Source organism: Macaca mulatta, chromosome 7 (assembly GCF_049350105.2).
Source record: "Macaca mulatta isolate MMU2019108-1 chromosome 7, T2T-MMU8v2.0, whole genome shotgun sequence".
Lineage (NCBI taxonomy): Eukaryota > Metazoa > Chordata > Mammalia > Primates > Cercopithecidae > Macaca > Macaca mulatta.
The window spans coordinates 72,385,802-72,395,610 of NC_133412.1; the positions used below are offsets into that span (position 1 = coordinate 72,385,802).

Consider the following 9,809-nt stretch of genomic DNA (forward strand, 5'->3'; position numbering starts at 1 on the left):
TTTCTTCTTGTTTAGATAGCATCTTAGTCATATCTCTATTACCTCACTTGTCACATGTCACATTGCTCACCCATCCATCTCCCTTGACTGCTCATGAGCTTCTTGAGAAGAGTCTGATTTCAGCACCTTGAACTGTTGTAACTCTGTCATAAACCCTTTTCAATGTTTTAGATACCCAGACATTCTAACAAATGTCTGGGAAAGACATTCTAAAAGAGCAAGAAACATCTTGATCTTTTTAGTGTAAATGATTGGTTGATTGACTGAGATGGGGTCTCATTACATAGCTCAGGCTGGTCTGAAACTCCTAGGTTCATGAAATCCTCCGGCCTCAGCCTTCTAAGTGGTTGGGATTACAGGCACATGCCACCATGCTGGGCTCTAGTGTGATGTATTAACAAGGCTTAAACATACAGTCCATTAGAAAAGGCTGCCACCTCAGAGTAAAGATTTCTTTAAATTCACTCTAAAAGACTTATTTCTGTATATGTAAGATGCAATTTTACCATAGTAAAACACAAGGAAGCATATTGATATACATATATGTTACAAACAGGATAAGGAAAGCAATATAATTTTCTCCACAAAATCTTGCAAAACCCTGGCCAAAACACAGTAAACAGGATGCTAAACTCAAAGCTTACATTTCTCCACTGAGACCTAAGAAAAACAATTCCAGTTATTGTACAGTCACAAAACTAAACTCTGTGAAAATTTACAAGATTTGGTAAACTTGCATATTCTCCCCACCCCCATGCACAAGTAGCCAAAGGAGCCTATCAGTCTTACCCCAACACTTCAATCTCCTCCAGCCTCCAAAATAAAACCCTTCACTGTCCAATATCTGAGTTTATATTTTCAAACATCTAAAATCTTAATCAAAACTAAGAACAGTGCATTAGCTTTTCCCCTATAAAATTCTTGGTATAATTTTACTTAGGCACAACACAGTTTGTACTATTATCTAAAAACATATGGATAGAACCAACATTACTAGAAACCAAACAAATATACTATGAACGTGAAAAGGGAATAGGGAGTGTTGTTTTTAAACAGATTCAGTGCTGTTATTCTCCACTCATAGGTTGGGTGTGATAAAATCACATCGTCCTGTACAGCTAAGTATGTCCTATAGTTTATGACGAAGTAGGGTAACAAATTATTTATTGAGGACCTGTTGGGTACATAGAGGCATGCTAGAAGCTGTAAAATCAAGCTGTAGACTTGATTCTCGTCCTCAAGAAACTTTCAAGGTTGTAGACAGCCTGACAGAAGGTAGTCAAAAGCAAATACTTCAAGCACTATCCATCACAACTACCTTAAGTATTTATTTTACTCTTCTACAAGTCTCTGAATATTTCCAGACCCCCTTTACTATCTCTGATGGACTCTATGGCTCAACATTCTTTATGGCCACAGGCTTTCATGGACTTCATGTTATTATTGAACCAATATCTTCTATCTGCCTCCTTCGCCAATTAAAATTCCACTTTACATCCAACCACCACTTTGGCTTTAAAGCCGCTGCCTGATATTGACACTTCGTAGATGTAGTATGGACTATACTTATATGCCTCTATCTACTGATGAGGATCCTACTCTTTTAGTATAAACAGTACCATTGACTTCTAATCAATTACTTTCAATAATATCCAAAATATAAGATATCCAGTAATACTCCTAAAACAAATAATGAGTGACGTTCTCTCAAATATATGTATAATCAAATGTGAAATGGAGGAGAAAGCGGGGAGGACCTCAGACTCAGAGATTGTATTCAGGCCTTTCTAATGGCATTTATTTGACATAATTATGCATTTAAAAAATAAGTTAAATTGTCATCAGATCAGTCTGAAATTTATAGAGGCTTTTGTTGGTGAGAAACATATTTTATATATAATCATTTACCCATGAGAATGTTTTTGATTAATGTTATCTGTTAAAGACTTCGGTTCGCAATATTTCCCCTGTTAACAGTAGATATCTTTTAGGAGCTGATCTGGAGAAGTTGAGGACCACGTGCTAATTGCTATTTGATGTTATTCTGGTAGGACAATTGATTGGCTTTGGGTTGTGGGGAGTTGGAATTTGAAGGCGGGTCTGAGTCTAGAGATCCTCCCACTGACCTTTGGCAAATCTGTTGATCGTGCCTTTGGAAGTGCCTTTAAGTGCCTTATGGAAGGCCGGGCATGATGGCTCATGCCTGTAATCCCAGCACTTTGGGAACCGAGGTGGCTGGATCATTCGAGGTCAAGAGTTTGAGACCAGCCTGGCCAACATGGTAAAACTTTGTTTCCAGTAAAAACACAAAAAATTAGCCAGGCATGGTGGCATATACCTGTAGTCCCAGCTACTCAGGAGGCTGAGGCAGGAGAATTTCCTGAACCTGGAAGTTGGAGGTTGCAGTGAGCTGAGATTGTGCCACCGCACTCCAGCCTGGGTGGTAGAACAAGACTCTGTCTCAAATAAATAAATAAATAAATAAATGGAGTACATGTTATGACTGTTCTGTACATTTCCACTAGAATAATAGCAACATCACAAAACATCCTTGGGGCATTGTTTCTATAAGTTTGGGGTTGTTAATAGTTACTAGGTTAAAAATGTCATAAATACACGTAATAGAGGTAACAAATTAATACATTTGGGAAATGCTTGGTAAATTCAATAAGACTTCTCAGAACAATGAATTTATATGGCCATGATTTTATTTTTTTTTCAAAGAGCACTCACAAGACTTTGTAGTACACCAGTCTGGGAATTGTTGGTGTAGGAATCAGGGTTATTAGGATTTGGACTATTCCAGGTAGAGGTTGTCACCATGTTCAAAGAATTGTTCTTAGTATTTAGTCTTTGCATATATCAGAATTACCTATAGCAAATTAACAAGTAGAAATATAAGAATTGGGCCTTGGATCAGGCCTAACAAATCAGAATACCTGAAAAGTATGGGTGTGGAAAAGCTTTTAGGTGATTCCATGTACTCCAGTGACTGAAAACCACTTGATTACAATAGGCCTTCCACCCCTTGCTAAATGAATTGTTAATCCTAGTTGAGTATGCTTCTGTTTTGTTTCCTTGGGCCTGGTCCAGGGACTACACTGTTACCATAATTAAGTTCAATTTTATCTTTCTTCCCACAGTATCTGTATCCTGACTTTCAGATTCCATTTCATCAGTGGGGCAAATTTATAGGTCAATAGAGGACAAGTTTTAAACATTAATGGAAAAGAGGTTGTATTATATTGATATTGTCCTTCTAATCTGGCAGCCTTGAATTTAATTTAGAAAATGCCTCTATTTCTAATTTTATCTTGGTTTTGATATATTTTACTATTACGGATCACGTGCATGATTTTCCCTTTTTCTTGACTTCGTTGTCAACTAATAAGTTTTTGAAAGCTCCTGGTTAACTTCTAATTACAAGTAAGTTTCATTTTCCGTTTATCAAGCTCATTGAGGGTTTTGTTTGTTTGTTTATTTATTTATTTATTTATTTTGAGACAGAGCCTCACTCTGTCGCCCAGGCTGGAGTGGGATGGCATGATCTTGGCTCACTGCGACCTCTGCCTCCCAGGTTCAAGCAATTCTCATGCCTCAGTCTCCCCAGCAGCTGGGATTACAGGCGTCTGCCACCACACCCAGCTAATTTTTTATATTTTTAGTAGAGATGGAGTTTCACCATGTTGCCTAGGCTGATCTCAAACTCCTGACCTCAGGTGATCCACCCAACTCGGCCTCCCAAAGTGCTGGGATTATAGGCGTGAGCCACCATGCCTGGCCACTTCTGTCATTTTTTACAGGGTAGTCTTTTTCAACTTCTAAGAGCTCTTTAAAATAGTAAAGCCCTGCCATAATGTTGTTAAAAACCTAAGATATAAAACGTGTAGTAACATGCTTTTCTTAACATTAATGAAAAAGTGTTCTTTAATCAGTCCATATTTTCACAAAAAGGACAAAAATAAAAGATTCAGAAACAAACTGTACATGGAAAGTACATATACCCGGAAGCTCCCAAATGACTGTAAAGCAGTCACTTCCAAACCATACTGCTCACCACCCAAAACACGAGGAGAAAATAAGAATGTTGGCCTTTCCCCTTCTCAATTATCAGTAGCAAGGTACTCAAAGCCCAGTTTAAAGAAATGTTTCTGCAGAGGATTTACTGTACTGGGGATTTAGCCCTTTCTATTCTTTGAACTCACTGCTTTCTACTTGTATATCTTTAATAATTTCCCCATTCTGCTTTCCTTCAGGTTGACTGTCCTTTCTAAGAATGAGTTAGAGGCTTAATTCATTTTCATTCTTTTCTTCATGACATAAGGATTTTAAGGCAATGAACATTCTTCTGAGTTCTCCTCCAGTCTCTAATCAGTAATGATTGCATTATTGCTATTCCCTAGATATTCTGCAGTTTTAATTTCATATCCCTGTTTGACCTAAGGGCTGTTTGCATAAATTTTAAAATTCCACAAGTCAACATGTGTTTTCTGGTTTTGTTACTAACTTATAGATTTCACTAAGATCAGAGAATGACATCTGTTCTTTTTCTATTTTTCAGTATTTGGGGTGTCCTTCACTGAAAAAGATTAGCTTCTTGAATGCTCCAGAGAGGAAGAGGGAGGGAGAGGGCGAGAGACAGGAATAGACAGATGTTTTGTATTTTAACTATGGTTCAATTCTAAGCATTCTAAAATTTCATTGGCTTTTTTAAAACCATGCATTACGAGGGTGGTTACTTTCCAAATTAATGGAGCTTGTTGTTAATCTCTTCATTATTGCCTTCTAATCTTAATTGCTTTATATTTAAATTATAAATTGCATGGCGTGAATCGTACCAATTGTTTTTAAATCTTCTGACTTGCTTTATGGATTAATATATAATTAATCTTTCTCCCATAGTCCACATGTGCTTGAGAAGAATATAGAAAAATCTAATTATTGTGTACAGAGGTCAGTATTTGTCCATTATACCACATCCTTTCACTGGTTATTCAAATCTACATATAGGCATTCTGTGTAACTTACTTATGGTAAGCAGGGTATGCTGAAATCTCCAAATACGATGGCAGACTTGTCAATTTCTCCCTCTGGTTTTATCAGTTTTTCCTCTGTATTTTGAGGCTACTTTGACAGGTACATAAAATATGAAACTTGCCACGTCCTCCTAATTAACAGTCATTTAGCATCAAGTTCTTACTAATGCTTTCTGTTCCAAAATCCTATTTTGTTTGATACCAAGGCTCCATCACTTGTTTTTGGTTAATGTATACTGGCATATCTTTATCACTCTCTCTCCTTTATAAAAACTTTCAATCTTCTCATATCCTCATATTTTTAAATATGACCGATTAAAACGGTTGGATATTGTTTTATTAGTTCCATCTCTCTAACTGGTAACTTTAGTCCATTTACATTTGTTGTGACTGATTGATGTGGACTTCCTTCTATCACCTTTAGAACTTCCATTTCTCTCACTTTCCAATATAATTTTAGTATCTCCTCCTGAGATTCCACTAAGACATATTCTAGACCTCATTCTGATTTCCCTCCCCTCTCAACCCACCAACTTCTGCCCTATCATCTATCCTCATGCCTCTCTGTGTAACATACTGACTTACTTTTGGGAGATAATTGTCTAACCAATTAATTCTTTCTTCTGATGTCTAATCCATCCACTGAGTGTCTTATTTCAACAATCACATTTTTTATTTCTTCATTTCATTGTATTCTGAAACAGAGTCTCACTCTGTCACCCAGGCTGGACTGCAGTGGCACAAACTTGCAGCCTTGGCTTTCTGGGCTTGGTCTATCCTCCCACCTCAGCCTCCTGGCTAGCTGGGACTATAGGCATGTGCCCCATACCCAGCTATTTTTTTTTTTTTTTTTTGGTGGTGGTGGGGTATTTTTTTGTAGAAATGGGTTCTCACCATGTTTCCCAGGCTCATCTCCAACTCCTGGGCTAATACCGTCCTCCCACCTCAGCCTCACAAAGAGTGCTGGGATTACAGGTATGAGTCACCATATCCAGCTATATATTTTATTTCTGTAAGTTCTATTTCATCCATTTTCTTTTCAGGTACCCCTCATCGTTTTTGGTGGTCTTACTGCTTGCTCAATTTTATGACTTCATCTTTTTTTTGTATTAGATTTCACATGTAACTATTTTCTCACAATTCTAATATTTGAAGTCTGTGTTCTGTATCTGATAATTCCAAACCTACAGTCTTTGGGAAACATATTATTCATTGTTTCTGACAATTCTCAAATACATTGGGTTGACTATTTGAATGCTATGATTTGACTGAATTCATAATTGCCTGCTTTTAATCTTTGGGAATCCTACAGGCTTAAGTTAGAGATGCCTTCTTGCAAAAAGTATCTGTGTCTGCTTCTGACGAGAGCTGTGGATACAACTAACATGAGACCACTTTACCACCATGCATAATCCTGACATGCTCTTGGATTCTCCTGGAGAATCTCAGGATTACACAAGGTTCTCAAATTTGGCTCCCCAACCTTACTCATTTATACACAGAAGACTAGACTGTTTAGTACAGGTGGTGACTCACTTCCTGCTACCCTGGAAAAAACGAAGCAGATCTCTCATCGGAATGTGATCACAGACTGGGAAATTCTGAAGGTGAATAGCTGGAGGCTGTGGGCAGCAGGGAAAGATAGGTGTCTCTCCTGACCATAGAAATAGGTCAGAAGCTGCCCTAAAGGCTGTGTGCTACAGCATTTCACTATTTAGTTCAACTACCATTCCCTCCACAAGAGTGTGAGTGGAAGCTTCTTAGAACACCATGTTGCCTTTAAACAAAATCAAACTTTTGCTAAAAAGTCTTGGTCATGGTGAAAAAAAAAAAAACAACAAAAAAAACACCTCTGGCTTTGGAAAGCTTTCTCAGTAATGTCCTAGAATTAACATTACAGCCTGCGTTTCATGTTAACTGAACAGAAAACCAGCCTGACCAACATCCTTCTGCCCCATGGCTTGCTCTCAGCTCCTCTTGGTTGGGCCTAGGGCAGTCAGGCTGTCTGGCTCCAATCCTTGATCTGCCACCTGTGACCTTGGACAAGTTACCTACCTTCAGTTGCCTCATCCACAAAATGCTGATACTAATAATACCCTATTTTTAAGTTATTAAGAGGATTGAAATAGTTAATAAAAAGTAAAAAATAAAAAGACTTGGCACAGAGGGGGAAAAGAAGTAAAAATAAATAAATAAAAAGACTAGTGCCTAGCACATAAAAGTTCATCATGAATTAATTCTATAACATGAACTCAATTTTGTAAAACTTCAAAGTACATATAACTTTTACTAGAATATACATACCAATAATAAATTAACTACTGTAGACATGTTTGTCTGCAGTAAATATAATAAAGACGAAACAATCAGATACTATATCATTAAGCAATTATCAGTTAGTATCTTTAATTTTCTTATACTTCTATATTTTCTATAGATCATCTTTGTAACAAAAAGAAAACAAGCCAAATGAAAATGAAGTGAATTACCTCAAAAAGAATTAAGGCAGGAAGAAGGTTCACAAAGTAATATAAAATATATCTTATAATTTATTTATATAAAATTCTTAATAGAAGTACCTTCTTTGCTCCAAGCTGCACGTTGGCTTTGCCTTTGACTCAGGTGGCATTTATTTGCATGATGACTGATTCTATGGAGTAGGCACTGCTTCAGCCCTACAGGAAGAACAAAACATCTCTAGAACACAGCAGCATTCCTGATTCCCACTTCAGAAGCCCTAATAAAATGGCATATAACTTAACAGCAGCAGATCAGTGTTAAAAAGTCTGGAGTCAAGGGGAAAAAGTAAAATTGGAACATTTCCAGAATCTCACAAAAAACAATAAACCAATGTTCTAAGTGCTCAACATGAACAAGTTAGAACCTTAAATAAAGGTCACTCTTAATGCCTATCCAAGCATAGATTCAGCACCAAGTACGATGTCATTTTACTGGTTTACCTTTTTCATTCTTGAAAGTAGGAGCTACAAAACAAACAAACAAAAACACTAAAATGTCTTTAAGAGAACCTTCTACTTATTATCTAACTTACATAATCAAAACACTCTATTGAGGGTGAAAATTGAGTATTATAAGAAAATAATCACCTGTTTTGTGAGAAGTTCCATATATAATGCTCCTCCACCCAATACATACCTTAAAAAGAAAAAAGGAAACAAAAAATTATCTCGAGAATTATTCCTGCTTAAACAAGTTCTACTGCCATTACTAAGAAAGTATGCACACAGTAAAGATCAGAAGAGAACATGCAAGCATGAACATACTTGTTAGGGATATAGGACTATGGGTAATTTAAAAATTCTCATGTTATCACTCTCATGTAATTGCTCTGAAATTCTAGTCAATTGTTTGAAATGCCTTAGAACAGAATACTTTGAAATTTTGATGATGTCAAAAACTAAGAACTTGGCCCTAAATATTCCAAAGAATAGGGGCAGAAGAACCCATTTCCTTAAATGGCATTTGAGTATTCTTTACAACGGAAACTTTCTCTCCCATCCTGTGATGGCCAAGAGTTTTTCCTCTGACAATGGCACTGACCTTACCCTATCCAAAATATGAACATCTGCATGGTTTCATGGTTCAAATTGTTTTTATGCATTCTGTTGTGAGAATCAAACGGTTCAGACCATGCAGTTCCTCTCTGGGACTCCTCAAGTCCTTTCTAAGTCTGAAGACTGTTCTCTGAACCAAAGACAACTTCTAGGGATGTACCAAATCTCCCATTAGAAAATTATTTAGATCAGGGGCGCGGAGCAAGATGGCGGAATAGTAACAGCTCCAGTCTCCAACTCCCAGCGCGAGAGACACAGAAGACCGGTGATTTCTGCATTTTCAACTGAGGTACTGGGTTCATCTCACTGGGGAGTGCCGGACGATCAGTGCTGGTCAGCTGCTGCAGCCCGACCAGCGAGAGCTGAAGCAGGGGGAGGCATTGCCTCACCTGGGAAGCGCAAGGGGGAAGGGAATCCCTTTTCCTAGCCAGGGGAACTGAGACACACAACACCTGGAAAATCGGGTAACTCCCACCCCAATACTGCGCTTTAAGCAAACAGGCACACCAGGAGATCATATCCCACACCTGGTCGGGAGGGTCCCACACCCACGGAGCCTCCCTCATTGCTAGCTCAGCAGTCTGTGATCTACCGGCAAGGCAGCAGCGAGGCTGGGGGAGGGGCGCCCGCCATTGCTGAGGCTTAAGTAGGTAAACAAAGCCGCTGGGAAGCTCGAACTGGGTGGAGCTCACAGCAGCTCAAGGAAACCTGCCTGTCTCTGTAGACTCCACCTCTGGGGACAGGGCACAGTAAACAATAACAAACGCAGCAGAAAACTCTGCAGATGCAAACGACTCTGTCTGACAGCTTTGAAGAGAGCAGTGGATCTCCCAACACGGAGGCTGAGATCTGAGAAGGGACAGACTCCCTGCTCAAGTGGGTCCCTGACCCCTGAGCAGCCTAACTGGGAGACATCCCCCCACTAGGGGCAGTCTGACACCCCACACCTCACAGGGTGGAGTACACCCCTGAGAGGAAGCTTCCAAAGCAAGAATCAGACAGGTACACTCGCTGTTCAGAAATATTCTGTCTTCTGCAGCCTCTGCTGCTGATACCCAGGCAAACAGGGTCCTGAGTGGACCTCAAGCAATCTCCAACAGACCTACAGCTGAGGGTCCTGACTGTTAGAAGGAAAACTATCAAACAGGAAGGACACCTACACCAAAACCCCATCAGTACATCACCATCATCATCAAAG

At 38.8% G+C, this 9,809-nt stretch overlaps 1 long non-coding RNA gene across 1 annotated transcript; it reads right to left on the reverse strand.

The window, feature by feature from the left end:
• LOC144330042 (uncharacterized) lies at positions 1-6,886 on the reverse strand. The gene is made up of 2 exons (XR_013395878.1): positions 5,535-6,886; positions 1-2,172 (listed from the first exon to the last, which is right to left on the reverse strand). It is a non-coding gene; the product is annotated as an uncharacterized LOC144330042 (long non-coding RNA).
• Between the last annotated feature and the right edge of the window lie 2,923 nt (positions 6,887-9,809).